The sequence below is a fragment of the Tiliqua scincoides genome, chromosome 9 (genome assembly GCF_035046505.1).
Source record: "Tiliqua scincoides isolate rTilSci1 chromosome 9, rTilSci1.hap2, whole genome shotgun sequence".
Classification (NCBI taxonomy): Eukaryota; Metazoa; Chordata; class Lepidosauria; order Squamata; family Scincidae; genus Tiliqua; species Tiliqua scincoides.
This window is the reverse complement of record NC_089829.1, coordinates 45,753,460-45,772,451: the sequence shown is the minus strand read 5'-3', so window position 1 is coordinate 45,772,451 and position 18,992 is coordinate 45,753,460. Positions and strand designations below refer to the sequence as shown.

General features: G+C 46.7%; 1 protein-coding gene across 4 annotated transcripts in view; it reads left to right on the top strand.

Annotated features, from left to right (window-relative positions):
• The window catches only part of RIPOR1 (RHO family interacting cell polarization regulator 1), a 115,271-nt gene that overhangs the window by 30,310 nt on the left and 65,969 nt on the right, over positions 1-18,992 (top strand). Inside the window, exon 1 of one of the 4 annotated variants that reach the window (XM_066636791.1) lies at positions 12,888-12,946. The exons of the other annotated variants lie outside the window; for them this stretch is intronic. The gene's annotated coding sequence lies outside the window, so the exon portion shown is untranslated. Of the gene's footprint in view, positions 1-12,887; positions 12,947-18,992 lie in introns of those variants that run through there. 4 annotated transcript variants of the gene reach the window in all.

Here is an 18,992-nt window from a genome sequence, read left to right as displayed (position 1 = left end):
AAAGCCTTTCCCAATGATTGATCCCTTTCTAAAGTTCTGAGTGTTCATGAGATGTTTAAAAGGGGGTGTGATGTGGTGGTTAGGATGTTGGACCAGGACCTGGAATACTTTCCTCCAAATCCTCACATGGCAACAATGTTTGCTGGGTGATCATGGACCATTTTCACTTCACAATCAGGCCCAACTTGCATGATTGTTATGAGGATAAAAATGAGAGTGGGCAGAGCTTCATGGTGGACAGGTAGAAAAATATTTTACCCAACTCATACAGTGATGCCTCGCAAGACGAAATTAATTCGTTCCGCGAGTCATATTGCGAAAATTTCGTCTTGCGAAGCGCGATTTAAAACAAACCAAAACAAAACAAAAAAAAGCAAAAAAATTTGTCTTGCGAAGCACGGCCATAGAAAAATTCGTTTTGCGAGTCACCAAAAAATTGCAAAACGCTTTCGCCTTGCGAGTTTTTCGTTGCGCGAGGCATTCGTCTTGTGAGGCATCACTGTAGTTTTGTTTTTTTAATGGGAAATGGAAGACTAGCAGAGGAGGGAAGGAGCTTTTGAGGCATTCTCGCAGGGAGAAATGATGCAAAGGAAAAGAATTTAGAAGCACATAAGAACAGCCCCACTGGATCAGGCCATAGGCCCATCTAGTCCAGCTTCCTGTATCTCACAGCGGCCCACCAAATGCCCCAGGGAGCACCCCAGATAACAAGAGACCTCATCCTGGTGCCTTCCCTTGCATCTGGCATTCTGACATAACCCATTTCTAAAATCAGGAGGTTGCGCATACACATCATGGCTTGTACCCCGTAATGGATTTTTCCTCCAGAAACTTGTCCAATCCCCTTTTAAAGGTGTCTAGGCTAGACGCCAGCACCTCATCCTGTGGCAAGGAGTTCCACAGACCAACCACACGCTGAGTAAAGAAATATTTTCTTTTGTCTGTCCTAACCCGCCCAACACTCAATTTTAGTGACTTGTAACCCATAATGGATTTTTCCTCCAGAAACTTGTCCAATCCCCTTTTAAAGGCATCCAGGCCAGATGCCGTCACCACGTCCTGCGGCAAGCACTTTCCCTCCTGTGCTGGTCTTCAGATTATAGGCATGGGAGTGGCATCATTTTAACTTCTCCCTCAAAATGCAGAGCTCTATTCTCAGTACTAGATTCTTGCTTGTGCCAAATTGCAGGTTATCTTTAACCTGTAAATAAACAGGTGATGCTAAACCACCAGGGACCTGCTGGATCAAAGGAAATCCACCCAGTAAAGGTTACCTGGTTAGGGTTGTAAATCAGTTGCTAGTACAGAGTGTATGATAACTATTAGAAACTTCTTGCACTTTCCTTGTTTACCTATGAGGAAGTGAGAGAGATTGGGTTGCCTTTAGGTCAGCTGAAGGGACAGAGGATATTGTGTGCTGACTTGGAAGGTTAGATTAGGACAGGAGTGTCAAACATAAGGCCTCTGAACTGAATGTGGCTCCTAGAAGCAATTTATCCAGCCCCCGTTATATTTGGCCTCTCCCAGCCTGAAAATTGGGCTCTCTCATATAATAATACAGGTATTTATATACCGCCTTTCTTGGTCTTTATTCAAGACTTTATTCAAGGCGGTTTACATAGGCAGGCTTATTTAAATCCCCGTAGGGATTTTTACAAATGAAAGAAGGTTCTTTCTTTCAAGAACCACAACATTCAGGTGTTTCTCTCTGATCTGGTTTCACATTCTGGCCTCCATCCTCCCAAGCTCAGAGCAGATGGAATAGCTCAGCTTCAGCTTGTCAGCTGCTTCAAAGTCGCACAGTGCCGGTGGCCTCGAACTGGTGACCTTGTGGATGTTATCTTCAGGCAAATGGAGGCTCAACCCTCTAGATCAGACCTCCTGCCCTGGAGAATATGATCAAGATTTGCCCATTTTCTCTTCTCTCATTTCTTCTCACAAAAAAACTCCTTAGCTGCAAAGTACTTATTTCTGGCCATTATCTGCTTGATGAAGTCACTTGCAGCCCTCAGCAGGCACCATGAATGCTAACTTTGGCCCTCTGTGTGAAACGTGTTTGATTGGGGCATAGAATGGATGGCCGTCTAGGCCAGCATATCAGCAGTTTCAACTTGCCTCTGCTTGGTCCTGCATTACAGTAGGTCAGTGTTTCTCAAGGGTTGTCCTGCAGTACTGCTTCACATGGTCCACCTGTTTGAAGTACCGCCTATTTGTCATCATCAGTTAGTTCTAGGTTGGGAGGCCAGAAGTGATACAACAAACACAGTAAGAGGCTCAGGGTGGGCAGGAGAGCTTTCTCAAGAGTAGAAAAACACGCTTTCGAGCTCTTCCTGCCCAAGCCAAGACTCCCACTGCTGTTTGTTGCATCATGTTCCTGCTCTCGCTGCCAGGTGACAGAGGCTCAGGGGTCCTGCGAGTACCACCAGACACCACCTCAAGTACCTCTGGCGCTATTGGTTGAGAAACACTGCGGTAGATTTATCAACCATTGAGATCTCCTTGGCCTCTTCTGGTCTGGTGATCTCCCGTTGGCCAGAGTATGAGTTGATTTCCAGAAGCAGAAGAGGAGTTTGGAGCCGAACTTGTTCCTGCCCTCCCAGTGTGATGTCATCTGTTTGGCTCCTGTTACAAGGCTGCATGTCTGAAAATGTGGGGCAAGCACCTGGTTCAGTTGCCCACACGTGAGGCCTTTGTTCTTCTGTACTGTAGGCAGATGTAGCCTGCCTGTGTCTGGTCATGCTCAGGGCAAGCGAGAGGGGAAAGAAGTGACATGTAATTGGTGGCGGTTCTCCCCTTGCACCCTGGTTTGCTGATTGCTGTGGAATTCTGCTCCCAGCGCCTTGGAATGTTGGGAGAGGCTCATTCATTGCAGAGCCCACGTAACTCCCAGAATGTCTGCAGGCAACACCTCCCACCAGACAGAGCTGGAAAAGGCACGCCAGCAGCAATGTGGAGGGCCAGGGTAGGTGTGGGGCAGAGATTATTCTTGGCTGCTCGCATGCTGAGGCAGCAGCTAACTTGTTCAGACAGAAGACCTCCCAAAATACTGTCCTCCAGGCCTGAGGCAGCTGTCAGGGTTAATGAGGCTTTAGAGTGGGGGGGGGGGGAGAAAAGAGGGAGGATGGAAGCCTGGCAGAAGGAAGGTGGGCTTTTGGCTCATGAGTGACCTTGCGGCCCAGAAGGGAAAGCTCCCCTCTCTGGATATCCCTTCGTGCTCCCAGTGCCAATACAAACCACCTAGTGCAATTCAGGCACTGGGCATGATAATGTATATCAGTGTTGCGGGAGCATGAAAGGGGGATGTAACCCAGAGAGCATAGAATGAGGGCGAGCGTTATCTTGCTCAGCCAGTTCTCATAATACCGGTGACCAGGCTTCTGAATTCACACATTTTTATTTATTGCTAAAGCACTGACCTTGGGCCCCTGTAGCAGAAGACATCATCACAGGCTGCTTACTAGAGCAAATTCAAACAAAAATGTAAAATTTACAAACAAACCAACAAAAACCTTCTTTAAAATAGCAAATTTAAATGCTGTGGAGCAGTGCTTTTCTCAGACTGTGGGTCCAGGCCCATTAGGTGGGTCGCGCACCAATTTCAGGTGGGTCCCCATTCATTTCAGTATTTTATTTTTAATATATTAGACTTGATGCTACCATGGTATGTGACTGCATTTGGGGAAACGTCACAGGCCTGTACTTTTACCAAGCCCCTGTGTATATGCTTTTAACAATGACAGTAAGTGGGACTTACTCCTGGGTAAATGTGGATAGGATTGCAGTCTAGGGTAGTTAAACATTTTCCTGCTGGTTGATGTCACTTTTGGTCATGACATCACTTCTGGTGGATCCTGACAGATTCTCATTTTAAAAAGTGGGTCCCAGTGCTAAAAGTTTGAGAACCACTGCTATGGAGGCATTACTTTCTGAAAGGTTTGCTGCAGCAGAACAAGCTTCTCTGCCTGTAAAAGTGGATGGTGGGTGCACCTTGTCAGAGGGGAGATTTTGTGACCTGGGGGCCACAGGAGAAGACCCGGGCCCTCGTGCTTACCCTTCATGTTCCTAATGGTGGAGGAACTCTGAGAAGGAGCTTTGGTAGTGAAAGGGAGTTCTTGGGCAGATTTGTGACAGGGTGGCAAGTTCTGGGCAGGGCTGGCTCTAGGCCTGCTGGTGTCTGAAAGTGTGTGCCAAATACTGCCCACCTTTCCTGGCGGTGCTCCTGCTGCAACCTCCACTGTTCCTCTCATCCTCCAACCCTGCATTCAGAAAGGAGAGGGAAATGTTGCAGTAGAGAGGAGTAATGGGCTTCTTAGGAGAAGAGAAGGAGCTGTGGCAACAGCTACTACTCGCCACTGGGCTGCCTCAAGTGACACTTTGGTCCTGGATAAGCCAGCTCTGGTTCCTGAGAGAACCAACAGGACCCAGACCAAGGTGATGTTAGGTCGTCCTAATAAAAGTCATGGGAATCGCTATTTCGCTACCAGGCAACCCATTCCTTATGTGTAACAGGCGTGAGGAGGTTGGGAGCATCCCCAGTGTATAGCACAGGCCTCAGTCTTTCCTTCTAGGCTTCCAAGTTGGCACTGTCTTCCTCCCAGCCTGGCTGGGCAACGTCACAGCCTGACTTGTGGTCTGGTGTAACTCCCTTCAGTGCCACTATTGGTGTAAGACGATGTAGAAAATGCAGCTGTATTGAGGCTCACGCTTCCCCCCACCCACCATTCCTGAGCACCCGTGGCGCATGATTCCCTCTGAAGCATCTCTCGCCTGTACTGTTCCCCAGGATGACTTAATTTGGCAGGTTGGCCGAAGAGGGTTCCAGGAAGCTTGGAACAGCCTGTGCTCTCTGCCTGAGGCAGGCCAGAACAGCAAGGCCTCTGCAAAGTTAACATTTACCCAGAGAGTGTGACTGCTGCTGCGGGACTCCAGCTCAGGGACTCTGGAACAATTATGGCAGGATGAACATAGAGCAGCATTTTTTTTTTCCTGATGGCTTTTGAGGGTGGCAGGGGATTTCTGCAAGTCACAGGTTTGAAAGCTCTTTTTGAGGAACGGGAGCACAAACATACTTCAGCCCTTAAAGCTTGCCCTGCAAAGTTTATCTTTTCTTTCTTCCTGCCAGTTCCTCATGTCCGGAAAGGAGGAGCTACACTCCCTGTGCCTTTTAAGTTCATGCATGCACTGCTGCTTGTTGGAGCCGTTGGACCGGAAAGGAAGATCTGGCAGAAGGCTGAACCAGACCCTTATCACAAACATTGTACAAGTTCGCCTTTTACCATTTCAGACCATTGGTTCACCTAGGGCTGTATTGTTGACCTCGACTCCCTGTGAGTCTTCTGAGTTTCAGACTGGAGCTCTTTTCCCAGCCCTATGTGAAAATGTCAGGGATTTGACCCAGAGCTTTCTGCATGCAAAGCAAGGGCTCTGCCACTGGGGCTACAGCATCTCCATACGTGGTGCGCAGTCATATGAAGTTACCTTTAGCGAGTAGGTCACTGGTCTCCAGTGCTGTTTCCGATGGGCAGTGACTTTCTGAGATCTTAGAGAAACGTCTTTCCATCACCTGCTACCAGATCCTTGAAGCAAACTTCAGTTGTAGAGACAGCTGTGATTCCTGGTGAAACCGGTCCCTTAGTTCATATTTGCATCTCAGTGAAACCAAGACTGGGCTCAGAATATTGTGCCGATTTCTCTCTGCAGAATCTGGCAACAATCAAACTGCATATGGGGGAGAGGGGGATATCCTAACCTTCACAGCTTTGATAACTTTTGATAACTTCACTTTTGATAACTTTCAGGTCCAATATTACAGAAGTCTCCAGTATTCAGTCAGTAGGGCTTGTACGGTGTTTGCATGTCAAGTAATCACTGCTATCTCTTTCTGTCTGCAGAGATATGACTCTTCTGGCAGTAGGGGAGGGAGGAGAGGCGTTTTAATTGTAGAAAGACTCAAATAGCAGGTTCCGGAAAAGCACACCCAAACTGAAGATATTGCATAAATATAAGCAGAGAACTTGATTTACTTGCTGCAGAATTGTGTGTGTGTTAGGCCGCAGTCCTAACCCACTTTCCAGCACTGACATAAGGGCAATGCAACTTTGAGGTAAGGGAGCAAACATTGTCTGACCTCGAGGAGGCCTCCATGACTGCCCCCCAACTGCAGAATGCAGCACATGCCCCACTGGCACAGCTATGCCAGTGCTGGAAAGTGGGCTAGGATTGCGCCCTTAGTTAGCATATAACTTTGGAGCATCAGAGGCCTCAATATGTGTGTTATGGTTCTTGTAAGATGATGAATAAAAATCTTTACTTCTATCACTCTATTCAAATGCAGTGTTTCAGCTTGGCACTTATGTAAACACAATTTTCAAATTCTGTTAGCTTTGGCCATTTTCAGAACAGCACAATTAGGCAAAGCCTGTGTTTGCATAATTTCTTTTCAATTTGCATGATAAGGCTTTCTCTTATAGATGCCTTGGGCTGCTCAAGGTTATACTAACTGTAGTTGTGTCCACACTAAGATCACTGCAGAAAGGTTTTCTGGAGTCTGTACTGTGCGGCGTCCAGTAGCAGATAACCTTTCTCCTGCCTGAGAGAGCAAAAGAGAACCTTTGCAGAGTCTCATCTGCTTAAAGTTAATGTCTTGGCCTCCTGCTTTGTTGTCACTTGGGGAAAGCGGAACTGGCCAAAGGTTAGCAAAGTATGCTCCTTCCTTCTGGTCAAATATTACCGTTAAGTTGAAAGTGTGAAATATCTAACAACATAAGAACAGCCCCACTGGATCAGGCCATAGGCCCATCTAGTCCAGCTTCCTGTATCTCACAGCGGCCCACCAAATGCCCCAGAGAGGACACCAGATAACAAGAGACCTCATCCTGGTGCCCTCCCTTGCATCTGGCATTCTGACATAACCCATTTCTAAAATCAGGAGGTTGCACATACACATCATGGCTTGTAACCCATAATGGATTTTTCCTCCAGAAACTTGTCCAATCCCCTTTTAAAGGCGTCCAGGCCAGACGCCATCACCACATCCTGTGGCAAGGAGTTCCACAGACCGACCACACGCTGAGTAAAGAAATATTTTCTTTTGTCTGTCCTAACCCTCCCAACACTCAGTTTTAGTGGATGTCCCCTGGTTCTGGTGTTATGTGAGAGTGTAAAGAGCATCTCTCTAGCCACTTTATCCTTCCCGTGCATAATTTTGTATGTCTCAGTCATGTTCCCCCTCAGGCATCTCTTTCATAGGCTGAAGAGGCCCAAACGCCGTAGCCTTTCCTCATAAGGAAGGTGCCCCAGCCCAGCAATCATCTTAGTTGCTCTCGTTTGCACCTTTTCCATTTCCACCATATCCTTTTTGAGATGTGGCGACCAGAACTGGACGCATCTCTGTTCCAGAATCGTTTAAACGTCCCCAGACTTTAAAAAGGGAGCCGCATTTTGCATGGAAGAGAGTAGGTTTGGTAATCCTGTACTGATGCCCACAGTTTCCAGCTGCCATTTTGTATAATGATGGAACAGTACACTGGAACCTCCTCCAGAAAATCTGTTCAGCAAGTACCTTCAGAGAGCTGCTTTGCCGTTGCTTGTGCTTGTGTTTCAGAGAGCCAGAGAACTTAACATTGTTCCTGGATACCCTAGAGCAGTGTTTCTCAAACTGTGGGTCACGAGCCGATTTCAGGTGGGTCCCCATTCATTTCAATATATTTTTAATATATTAGACTTGATGCTACAATGTGACTGCATTTGGGGAAATGTTACAGACCTGTACTTTTAACAAGCTACTATCAATCAACAATCAACCAACAGTATTTATATACCGCTTTTCAACTAAAAGTTCACAAAGCGGTTTACAGAGAAAAATCAAATAACTAAATGGCTCCCTGTCCCAAAAGGGCTCACAATCTAAAAAGATGCAAATGAATACCAGCAGACAGCCACTAGAACAGACACTGCTGGGGTGAGGTGGGCCAGTTACTCTCCTCCTGCTAAAAAAAGGAGCACCCACTTGAAAAAGTGCCTCTTACCCAATTAGCAGGGGTAATACTATGTATATGCTTTTAACAATGATAGTAAGTGGAACTTACTCCTGGAACTTACTGACTGTGGAACTTACTGACTGTGGGTAGAATTTCAGCCTAGGATAGTTAAAAAAAAAATAATTTCCTGTTTGATGATGTCACTTCCGGTCATGACATCACTTCCGATGGGTCCTGACAAGATTCTCATTCTAAAAAGTGTGTCCCGGTGCTAAATGTGTGAGAACCACTGCCCTAGAGGTAATGATCTGCTTCTGTCCTTTGTATCTCAATTTTCATGCAGGTGTGATGTAGTGGCTGAGAGTCTGAGCTGAAAATCAGGATTTCCCCAGTCTGACTTTTGCATCTAGCATGAATTCTCATTAGATGGCCTTAGGTGAGCTGTTCCCTCTCAAACTCAGTTTTCTCAGTCTGCAGTGTGGAGGTAATGATACTCACAGAGTTGTTGTAAGGACAACAGACAAAAGAAAGAGAGTTAGAACAGACAAAAGAAAATATTTCTTTACTCACCGTGTGGTTGGTCTGTGGAACTCTTTGCCACAGGATGTGGTGATGGCGACTGGCCTGGACGCCTTTAAAAGAGGATTGGACAAGTTTCTGGAGGAAAAATCCATTACGGGGTACAAGCCATGATGTGTATGCGCAACCTCCTGATTTTAGAAGTGGGTTATGTCAGAATGCCAGATGCAAGGGAGGGCACCAGGATGAGGTCTCTTGTTATCTGGTGTGCTCCTTGGGGCATTTGGTGGGCTGCTGTAAGATACAGGAAGCTGGACTAGATGGGCCTATGGCCTGATCCAGTGGGGCTGTTCTTATGTTCTTATGACAACGTCAAGTTAATGCAAAGTACATATTTAGAAAGTACTATACAAATGATATTGATTAACAACTTATTATTATTTAGCAATAACTACTCACTACTTTGGACTTGTCCTCTCCCCAATTCATGCCTCGTTCATCCAGTGGTTGAATTAAAGTAGGGAGGCCCTGAACGATATCCACAAGCTCCATTTAATGTTAACTTAATCTGCCTGCTAGTTGCCTTCAAGTACAGCCAGCACAAAAGCTTGGAGAGCTATAGCCCTTTTGCCATTCTCTAATTTGGGTCTGCTCTTGCCCCCTTGGCCCACATTTTCAAATTGTTTCCCCCTCCCTTTTCCCTTGTACACACTGTCAAACACTTTTGCACTGGCTAGGTTGCCTGTGTTCATTGGCCAAGTACAGCTCTTCACAAGGGCTCCATTTAAATTGGCCTCAATGCTTCCCGGTCACAAAAGGCTCATTTGGAGGCTACATGTTTGCAAACTCTGTGTGTAAGGGGAATCAACTGGACAGTATTTGCTGTTGAGGTGTCTTGCCTCTGAACTGGGCATCCTTGAACATGTGAACAGGTTGTCAATGTGATGCAGAGAAAAATAAGCTTTCCATAGCATCTCCTTCTGGAGGATGTTTCATTGAGAATATGAGGTAGGCAGGATTTCTTGAGACTCAAGACTCTTGTGGATTCCAAGTATGGGCTCTACTAAGTCATTGGTGGTCCTTCCCCAGTAACATGTACATTGGCAGTGGGATTTTGCCCTGGGACCTTCTGGTTAACACTAGGAGGCTGCCCTAAATTCACTTATTTTGTGGTCTTAAGCCTGCCGTTGCCTTCCTTTGCTAGATCCAAAGTTATTGGGTGATGTAGAAGAAACTGCGTCTTGGAGGTTGGCACTTAAAGTTGTTATCACTGGGTATGTAAGTGGTGAGAGAGTTTGCCTTGGCTTTGCATCTTTCACTGTGGTAAATGTGCTTGTGTCAGTGGTATTGCTTTGATTGTCCAGAGTTTTCCAGCATTTCCCTGCCACAGCTAAAAAGGCAGAGTGATGAGGAGATAACAGATGTGTTAAGAACTGACAAGGTCTCTTGCATTGCTGAGGTGTTGCTGGCCTGCATTCAGGTGGAGCTGAGTATATCATTTCTTTCAGTACCATCTTCTCCCATACATTCCTTCCTGCACAGTTGTGCTGTGTGGGTTTCTTGCCTACTCTTTGAATGGCTGAAGGGCTGTTATATGGAAGAAGGAACAAATATGTTCTCAGTTGCCTCTGAGAGCAGAACTAGATCCAGTGGGTTCAAACTGCAAGACCAGAGATTCCAGTTGGACATCAGGCAGAAATTCTGATGGTAAGGGAAATTTGGTAAGGGAACAGATGCCAAGGGAGGTGGTGGATTCTCCCTTACTCGAGAACTTCAAGCAGAAGCTGGACAGACACTAGCTGGTGATGCTAGGAGGACTTCTTGCTACAGCCAGAGGGATGGACTAGCTGATCTTATGGGTTATTTCCAACTCTGTGATCAGGCTGAAACTCAGTAGGCATCCACAAGTAAAAGAGCCTCCTTAGAAGTGGCACTGAGTCTGAGATTTTAAACAAATGTTTGTGCTAACAAGCTTTTGGGACTAGCTGATGGGTGGAGATGGCTGTTTGGGGGATTTATGATATGATCTGGCTTTTGTTGGGCTTGCTGCCTTGTGCATTTTATAGACTCATATTCCCCATTGTAATCCTGCAGTGCTCATCCCTGTGACGAGAGAAGCCTGTTCTGCCATGTACATCAATATCACTTTAGCAGCCCATATGTGAGAGGCTGGCTCTGCAATTGCACTGGCAGTAAGAAAAAACAAACCAAGGCTGTAGTCCTATCTATACTTACCTGGAAATAAGCTCCATTGACTGTAATTGGACTTACTTATGAGTAGACATGCATAGGATTGGGTTCCAAGTCTTTAACTATAGTTGGGAGGGGTGATGAAAATCTGATCTGTACGTCACGCAGAATGAGACTGCAAACAGAGGTGGTAGAATTTTAAACTCTTCCACTTCAATTTGCAGGTATGGAGATCATATTTTGGAATGCATCCGTGTGCTCATCCCTCTCCCAAAAAAACCCTCACTGCATGTCATAGATAAGCACATTGGATGAAATGTTTAGAGCCTCTCCTTTAGTCACAGGTTTACTCTGCACAAGGTGTTTGCTACATGGGGAAGAATTCAAAAATATGACCCACCCCCACCTGCAGTTATAGACAGTCCATAATTCTATCACATTCCACTTACTACTAAGCTACTGCTTCACTCTGTGTATGGGCCAGAAAGACATTGGGATGCAATAGTATAAAATGCAGCAGCATAATCTGGATTTCTCTGTAATAATTCAGTTAATGAATGATGTTGGTTTTGGAGAGAACAGCTAGTATGGAAGCACCCTGGACATTTGGAGGTGGTTGGGGGGGGGAGTCCAAGTCAAGAGTAACTCATGGCAAAGCAGGAAATGAGATTCTGCGCCTCGGCAATGCTGCTTCTCTGTCCTCAGCTAGGCTGCTCCAGAGCTTTGCTGCTCCTTGTCCTTGGCAGACTCTGACTCTTGGGTTACTCAGACTGGGGGTCAGGAATGTGACTGGCTACTCTCTTTTTCTGTTCTTTTCCTTTGCTTGACCCTTAACTGTTCACTGCTGCTGTGAGAGAGACTGCTGGAGGCTGCAGTTCCAAAGTGTCCAATGGATTACAACAACCAAGTTGAATCAAAGAGGTGATGCTGGTATCCTCATCCGAGGGTGACGTGTTCCTCTGTTGCAGTTCCAGTATTGGCCCGCTCTAGAGGCAAAAGAGTTCTGTGTTCCATTTTTCTGTATGCCTGTTTGCAATTATCTCTTCCCGAGCATTGTGACCAAGTCTGAGTCACAAACCAGCCCCAGCCAGCTTCATGGCAAGCAGGACTGAAGTCTGGTAGAAAATGGACCAATCTGCCTCCCTATTGCTGAACTGAGAGTGCATCCTCTGGTGGTAGTGAGGCTGTAAAGCAGGGATGCTTCAGGCTCCTATTCCTTTTTTGAGAGGCTGGGACACTGGTTCCCAAAGGGTGGTTAAAGCACCCTTCCTTCATGGTGGTCTCTTCTTCCCAGCTCTCCCAGGTGCTGCCATCTAGGATTGTGGGAGATCTTGCACAAGGAGAGCTAGGAAGAAGAGGCTGACAGGGACATCCTGCGGCAACCCGTGAGTTTGCAGTGCAGTGCAGTACCTATTACTGCGCTAGGTAGTAGGATAATACATTTGAGTTGGATAGTCCCTATAGCTTCACTCCATGACCAAAGGTGAGCACACCCATCCACTCATCAGTCCATCATCTTGTGCAACCCATTTTATAAGCAGAGGAGAGCTGCAGAAAGATGCTAGTGGAGCAGATATCTCTGAAGGGCTTTAAGAAAGTGAGCCAATCCACATTCTGCAGTGGGATGCCAAATGAAAGCTCCAAACCCCGCCCCAAGCTTCTCGGCCAACACTGAGATTAAACTCTTTCCTGGCCTTAAGCACAGCAATCGATCAGACTCTGGGCACGAGAGAAATCCGTCCACTGCATCTTTCAAGAGGAGACTCAGCGATGCTGGCACGGAGCAGGAGTTTTGTGCCGCAGTGTGCCAAAGCCTTCCTGCGTCGCTCTTCAGGTCAGAGAGATTTGATCCCATGACAAGGAGTGCGGAGTGGCCAGGTTGAAAGGAAGGTGTCCAGCTTTGTCCTTAAGCTTTTTGGGGGTGAGTGCTTAGGATCCAGCTCTCTCTGTGTGCTGTGATATATGTGATGGCCTGCCTTCTCCTTCTTGTGCATCCTCTTTCTTATATCATCCCCCAGTACGCCAGCAGTCTCTTGTCTCCTTCCATGTGGGATAGGGAGGGGGAAGGAGCCCGCTTTCCCTCGTTTCCTGTCTCAAATCACATGGCTTTGACTGGTTTCCATGGCAAAGGCAAGAGGGGGTGGGCCCATGCCTTTAAGACTTCAGTGTTTTCACCCTGTCCATGGGAGTGGAACAAAGGAAGCGCGACAAACCGGACACGCTTTCTCTCCCTGCTTGTTTTGCCCGTCACCGGACATGTAAGTCCCTTGGGAAGCTGCAGGAATATTTGGTTGCCGAAAGTTAGGAGAGAGGCAGGCAGCTCTGGGATAAGCAGAGCCCTTTGCCCCTTGGACTGGAGAAGTGGCATGTTTATTGGCTTGCGATGGGGTTGCCCGAAGGGCTACCTTGGGCTAGGTGGATGGCCACACTCCCAGGAGAGATTGCAAGGCGGGTATTCAGGAGGGGCAGCTACCTGGGCAGGCTATCAGCTGTGCTGGTTTCCTTTGTGAGCTCCTGGCTGGTGACGGGTGGGAAGCTTTGTTTTGGCCTTTGCTTCTGAGCCCCATGGACTCGCTATTCCTTCTCCTGGCAACCAAGGATAAGTTTATGCAGCCATTCACCTGGCCAGAGGTGCAGGTTGCAGGTGGAGCAGGTTGAAAGAACAGGCAGGAATCTTGCCCTTTGTTTACAGCCAGTTTTATACTTGCTGGATGTATTAAAATAGCTGGGCCACAGCAGCTTCCTTTGCCCAGTCAGTGCTCTTAGCCAACATGTTTTCAGACACAGTTTCTGCTTTGTGAAGAGGTCAGTCGCTAGCTATCTCCTAGATCTACTTGGGTACACCTTGGCACTCTTCAGCTGCCCTGTTTTTCGCTGCTGCTGTGGTGGCTGATGAGTAGTAGGGGAATTGATGTTTTTGTTTCTGTTTCTCTGGGACATGTTTGTGGGTGAAGTGGGGGTGGGAGCCCATGTTGCTGAGTGTTTGTTTTGATCCTTTAAACCATGTTGGTGCCCCAGCCTTCTTTTGGAGAGCTCATGGCAGTGAATGTGGGACCATCCTGTTTAATCTTGCAGCGGTTTGGGGAAGGAACTGCTGAGAATCAGCTAGGTTGAGAAATCTAGTGAGTACAGATTTGTCTTAAGCAAAGCCTGGGGTATTTACCTCCCACAGATAGTCTTTCCACGCAGGTTGAAGGGTGTCACTTGAATGGCAGGAGCACCTGTTGTGCATGCAGAAGGTCCCAGGAATCTCCAGGAAGGGCTGGGAAAGACCCACTTGAAGTCCTGGAGATTGGCTGCCAGTCTGTGCTGACAGTACTACGAAGGGCGGGCCAGTGGTCTGACTCAGCTTCCTATGTTCCAACCTCCATTTGTCTATTTCAACAGAGAAATAGTAATGTGGTTAGGGTTGCAGTCCTATATGCTCATACCCCATTAAATTTGTAGGGGCTTATTTCTGAATAGACATGCATAGGATTGACTGCAAGACTCCCTTTCCCTGTTACCTCATGGCTGCGTAGGCATTTGAATTCAGATCTTCCCTGCTCAAGTCATACATTCTCTCTGCTGGTCACACACAGGCTCTTGTATCAAGTTGGTCTGCATGTGAAGGAGAGAAAGATGATAGAATTTACTGTACTGCTTCAGGTTGCATTGTAAAATTGAGTACACATTTAAATGTGCCCCAGTACGGGAAAAAATTCTTGTAGGTAGAAAGCTAGTGCAACATCAACCAGAGCCTGTCACCTTGATGTGCTAGCTTTTGACTTGCAAGGAGGTATTTTTTTTAATTAGGAGGAGCATTTAGGAGTACCCTCCCTAGCTGTAGTTGCACTACAGTCTGCTTTACCCATTCTGGATTCTACCATCCTAGTGTAGACTAGGCTTTAATGTGTTATCAGGATCTGGTTGTTTACTCTGGTTTAACATATCTGGATTTAGAGGAATGTGGCCTTTGTAACTGCAATCAGGAATATTATTGGAAGTTGGCCACGCTGGGCACTGCCATTAACTCAGGGTATCCAGCAACCTGGTGTTGGCACTGTGCGTAGTGTAAACTCCATCCAGACAGGAACACAGCTCGCCATCTTGTCAGGCAAACAGCAGTTTATGAGGTTGTGGTTTCTGAAGGAGCTTGGCCATAGGGCATCCACCTGTAAATTTAAAGTCTCTTGTTGAATGCATAGTGAAGTGATGTGTTGACAAGCTTAGGTAGTAGAACAGAATCCCCTATTTGGTATGTTCAAATACTATTAAATGTTGCTTTGTGTTTCATATGACAAAGTTTATGCCGGAGTGCAGACCATCGCTTCTGGGGAGGTGTCAGGCTGCCAGTAGCTGGATTTATAATCCCAGCTTCTGTCTCTAACCCCTGAGATGCTGTTCTGCATGCCAGAAATCTGTTTTAGGGAGGAAGGAAAGCGCTTCTCGGACAGAGAACCGCTCTGGAAATATTGTTTAAAAATTCCCTATACATGACTTAAATATGCTGGATTTTTAAAAAAGATGTACAGTATATTTTGGAGCAACCTTGGAAATTCTCCTCCCTTTCCAATCTTCCTTTCTTGGACACAGTTGACTGTCAACCCAGAACACCATCAGCTTCTTGCTCCTACTACAGTCAGCTCCAAGCCCACCTTGATGGCTTTGATCTGGTGCAGATGGCCAAACAGATACCTTTCCTGCATTAGTACCAGGCTGCTTGGCTTTGAAGAGGCTGATAAAAAGCAAGCATTTGCAGAGCTCAGAGAGACACACTCAGCCTTGATGGTGCCAGATGCATTTGTCAACCCTAAGCTGGCCAGGGGGTGTTTCCAGCAAAACCTTGCTAATCCTAGTGCCTGGTTGAGAACTTCCAGGAACTGGTCATTGTCTGTAGAAGCTGATGCTGGAGACTGGGCCGTGTGTCAATAGTGTAGGGAGGGTGGGAGGCAGGAGAGGAAAGATTCCTTTGCCCCCAGACCTTAGTGGTGATAAAGGTGCATTTCGGGCTGTTTAGTGAGGAGCTGCTAGATTTTATGTTGACTAAAATAGAGAAGAGAGCCGTCATGGTTCTTTTGTCTTATTTCCCCTGAGCACACTATCTGTCACCTAGTGGGGGCCAATCGCATTAAGTCTGCATCCATCTTAAAATAGTAGGGCTGTGTTAGACCCTGATCAGGTAGGATCCTGGTCAGGACCCACCAAAAATGGCAAAGTAAAAAAAACTGCAAGCTTTCAGATTCTGAAGAATTCTATGTCAGGCATAAGGAAAACAAAAGGATACTGGAGGGGAGAGGGTAAAGGGTGGGTGGTTGTGTCGGAGGATCCCCAATGGACTGCAGTCTGTTGAATCTAAAAATGGAATGTAGGAGGTTTTCTGCAGGTTTGAGTTGGTCTGCACTCCTGTGCGTGCTTTCCTGGGACTAAGCCCCCCTGTACACATTGAGACTAAACTTCTGAGTAACACACAGATAGGTTGTACTCACAGCCTATGAAAGGTGTGACATATGCACAGAATTGCTTAGACAGAGGAAGAAGAGGTTTCTGAAACCTGTCAACCCTCAATATTCTGGACCAGTGATTTTCAACCTTTTTCACCTTACGGCACACTGACAAGGCACTAACATTGAAAACAATTGAAAAGGCACACCACATTGCTGGCTGGGGGCTCACATCCCCCAAAGGCCCACATCTCCAATAAATACCCCCCCCAACTCCTGCAGCGCACCTGCAAACCATTTGCGGCACACCAGCGTACCATGGCACAGTGGTTGATAATCACTGTTCTGGACATATAGAATCTAGAAAGAACTCCAGTCCAATTTCCAGCACTCTCTTGAAACTCACAGGCTCCTGTCAAGGCAGACTTTGGGGAAGAAAGGGCGGAGCAACAAGGTGAACATCATATTCCCAAAACCCTATCTTAAGACCTCTGTAACCTACAGACTTTGGGGTTTTTATGCCATGTCCAGCTTTTCAAACCCCCCCCCCCGTTCCTCTTATTTTTGTTCTTTCGACTGGTTTACGGCACCCAAAAGCTTGCTGGTCATGACTCTATCACAGGGGTGCCCAAACCCTGGCCCTGGGGCCACTTGCAGCCCTCGAGGTCTCTCAATGCGGCCCTCAGGGAGCCCCCAGTCTTCAATGAGCCTCTGGAGCTTCGTTGGAGCCCACACTGGCCTGACGCAACTGCTCTCAGAGTGAGGGCTACTGTTTGAGCTCCCACGTTAGCTGTGGGATGAGGGCTCCTTCCACTGCTTGTTGTTTCACATCTGTGATGCAGTAGCGGCAGCAAAGGAAAAGCCAGCCTTGCTTTGTGCCAGGCCTTTTATAGGCCTTGAGCTATTGCAAGACCTTCATTCATTCATATAGGTTCATCTTTAATATATTCATTTATGTAAACTTATGCAAATGTATTCAAATTTTAAATGTAAATTAATTCTTCCCCCGCCCCCGACACAGTGTCAGAGAGACGATGTGGCCCTCCTGCCAAAAACTTTGGACACCTCTGCTCTATCATTTCAGTCAATTTAATAACTAGATGGTGGCTTTTGAATTTTTTTCCCTGTACAGACCAATATAACTATGATTTTTTTCCAGGCAGTGTTTTTCCTCCCCACTGAAGCACGAGGCCTTATCATAAGTTTGTTTTCTTCTAGTTCCTTGAATGGGGTGCTTTGAGGAGGCTAATCAGTGAATAAACGCACTTTAAATGATGCCAGTTCTATTTGAGGTGTTCGTTTTAAGATAGTGGACCAGTGCCTTTGGCAGTGTTGCTGTTTCATGGGTTGTGGGGTTGCAGTTCTAATTACAGCCCTGTGAGTGCATTTGGGCTCTCTGCTCTTTTTCTTTGCTGTTTCTGATTTGTGGAAGGAATTAACAGGATAGGCCTAGCTTTGTTGCTCTACTGGATTCCTCCTTGCGGCTCTGCCTGCCAAGAAGACAGCTGTGGGGGAAGTGGAGGGTTGGTGTGCCTGAACAAATGTCTATTTCCAGCTGAAATTAACCAGTTCAGTCCCAAGCAGCAGTGGTTCTGTGTCTTGTCTTCACAACCAAAAGGAGGAACCTGGCATCAGAATTGCACAATTACTACCCAAAGCCAGTAGAAATCAGAAAGCTTCTTCCATAGCAACTGTGTATGGTAGAAATGATGTCCTTGCATGCCTTCTGGAAAAGAGTCTTTGTGGGGTGAACCAAGAAATAAAATACGCTGTAGTTCACCTTCTTATTTGGGAATATGTGGTCTTCTCTATTTGATTTTTTAAATAAAATGTATTGATTTCCTTCCTGTGTGTGTTTTCATCTAGTCCGTTGAATGGGCAACTTTGAGGAGGCTAAGTGAATAAACCCACTTTAAGTTCAAAGTGACATCATCAAATGCATAAATTTATAATAAAATAAAACGATGTTGGACAATAAGGGTGTATTTCAGCGTTTAACGACAAGAACCAGTGGGGGGTCCACAGATGTTTAACACAGTTTTTGGAAACCTGTACAAGTGAGTTTCCAGGGTACCATACAGTCTTGTTCTCTGCTGTCTCGCCTGTGAAGGGGAAAGCCACCTGTTCTCTCTTGAAGCCTGGTTTTCGTTAATCTCAGAGTTCCCTTTCCCCTTTAACGGGAGGTTTGTGGAATAATTGGATTGCAGTCAGTTCTTGAGCCCTGGGTGGCAAACAATATGAGTGCTGCTTGCTTATGTAGGGAAAAACCACATGGATTCTGCCGAATGACAGCGTACTGGCTGGAATAATTGCTGCAAAGCTGCCTGTGGACTGGGCTGCACTTGAAGGTGGGTATTTCTGCGCGAACGGAGCAGTTGAAAGAGGTAGATCCACACTGTGTGTGTGGGGAGGGACACATTCCTGGTTGGGTCAAGTCTGCAAAGTGCAAGAATTCAGGCATTGTGCTGTGTGAGAGCATCTCCTCGAGTGAGTACCATGTCCTTTGAGATCTGGCAAGAAGACTTTGCTGCAAATATTCTAAAGAGGATCTTTAGCATCTTGGTTGGTACCCAAACGTCACCTCCCCAAGAGCTGCTCTGCTGCAACAGAGTGGAATGGAATGGGTGGTGTTTAGGGCCATTAGTTGTGTATTGGTGTGTGATGGGTGTGTTTGTTTGTTGGAATTGTGCCTGGATCTTTCCCTTAGGCTGCTGGCAGTTTGGTTTGGCAGCCGTGGGCGCTTCCAGCTTCAAATGCCAGGGGAGAGAGGCGGCAGGCTGGGTGTTCTGCACTGCAGCTCTTGATGGATGAAGTCCAGGTTAAGGCCAGAAATAGCCACCTGGTTGCTTTTGACCTCTGCTTTGAGTTCACTCCAGTGCTG